The sequence below is a fragment of the Sinohyriopsis cumingii genome, chromosome 1 (assembly GCF_028554795.1).
Source record: "Sinohyriopsis cumingii isolate HCF-2022 chromosome 1, ASM2855479v2, whole genome shotgun sequence".
NCBI lineage: Eukaryota > Metazoa > Mollusca > Bivalvia > Unionida > Unionidae > Sinohyriopsis > Sinohyriopsis cumingii.
In genome coordinates this window covers 11382059-11384001 of record NC_142961.1, presented here as the reverse complement: position 1 = coordinate 11384001, position 1943 = coordinate 11382059, and positions in this window count along the sequence as shown.

The window sequence follows — 1943 nt, the reverse complement described above, 5'->3', positions numbered from 1 at the left end:
CGAATTCAATTCCAACGACATGCCTCAGTAGCCAGTCTAATCTGATGTAATAATAGCAATCGAACCCATCTAGTTACAAATCAAACGCCTGAACGGTTAGAGTCAGCATTATTCCTTAGTCGAAAACTGTTGCAGGTATTGGAAATTCAAGTGCAGGTCATCATTATAGACGTTTCAGCTTACACATATGATTAATTTTTTTAATGACACTAACTTCTCACGCAAGTAGTAATTTTAATGAGGCATGGATAACATGTAAAAGCCATATTCTAAAATAAACTATTTTTCAGTTTAGAATCTCGATGTGAGATAAGATGTTTTAAGGTATTAGCACGCGGATTAGTGATATTATTTTGTAGTATTAGAATAAGGCTTTCTAGTTTTGGTTTTATTTGTAAATAATTGGCCATAATTTACTAATAATATGTTATTGAAAGTCATATTTGTTCTCAAATATTATCAAATTAATTAATTTTTTCAAAGAATTAATTATAAATTTCCATCTTAAAAGTCGGAAAACGTGTAATAGAAAATAATTTGAGTACAATAAATTCAGAGGTGTTTTCTAATATTAAAACGATAAATGCGTCAATATTGCAAACTAATTTGAAAGCAGTGGCTTTTGTTTTGTCATTTCGCAATTGCTACCCCACCCCGTGTCATATGACTATGAACTTTATGTCATAAACAATCAACGAAATTCAATTATATTTTTTTATTTAAATTTGTCTTACAAAAACTGAAAATTTGTATGTAGTAGGTCAATTTTTAATGGATGTACCCAAATTCTATAAAAAATGACATGCCAAAACAACAAACATTTTGTTAGCCATGATTGAATGAATATATGCAATATGGTTACGTGAGAAGGCCTTGTCAATAGCTTCTCGTGGATCGGTGGTTCTTCCGGGGATTTCCCAGGTTCTATCTTCATCAGTTATACTCTCAACCTCCATTACTGACCTGTTTTTAAAAATAACGTTAGAAAATTTGTACATGTATTATGTGACACATGTTTCTCTCGATAACAAAAACCTTGTTGTTTAAGAATTGTGTATACAGTTGAAATTAAAAGAGCCATTAAAAGTCACTCACCGCTTCAAGTTAACGGATAACAACACTTGATTAGTTAATACCCTGGATCATGTTGGTAATTATTTATAGATAGAATATCCATGTCACAATCGTTAAAACGCACCCTCGTGTGGTATGACCCGTGTTCAAAATTCAAGACTATCAGGCAGAACGGCACAGTTGGTTAAAACACAAACTTTATACATTCGGAGTTATGATTTCTAATAATATGGACCAATCAAGGGTAGTTACATTTTATTTTGTATGTATGTTTTTTCTTCATTCTAATCTCCTCTATGCTTTCTCTGAATACGAAGGAATTGTACCTTTCTTAAATGCAAATATCTACCAAGTCTTTGTAACAGACATTTAGATTGGTTACAACTTCATCACTGAAAAGACGTTATCATATTAAAACATCAGAAAAAACAACAAAAGTATTGAATACAATATTAAAACAACAGCTAACCTATAGTTGTTTATTTCTTGACATTCGTTTTTATTTTTATTATAAGTATATGAACTTAAAAATCGTATGTGCGTGTGTGTATGATTTGTATTTTTAACTTAGCTGTATATAAAATTTTTAGCCATTTCGCTACAATGTCTTTCGTGTGGCGGTTTATAATGATGTCAGCATGGGGGCATCATGCCGCAGACATGTAGTACCATGTCCCACCTAGTCACATTATCCTGACACCAGGCCGACCTGTCCTAACACTAACCTCTGAATGATGAGTGCCTAGCGAGGCAGCTGTTAATACCATTTTTATAAGTCTTTGGTATGATTCGGCTGAGGTTCGAACCCGTGACCTACCGCATCCGAGGCGGACGCTATAACAACCTGGACCACCGGAACGGTCGTTGAA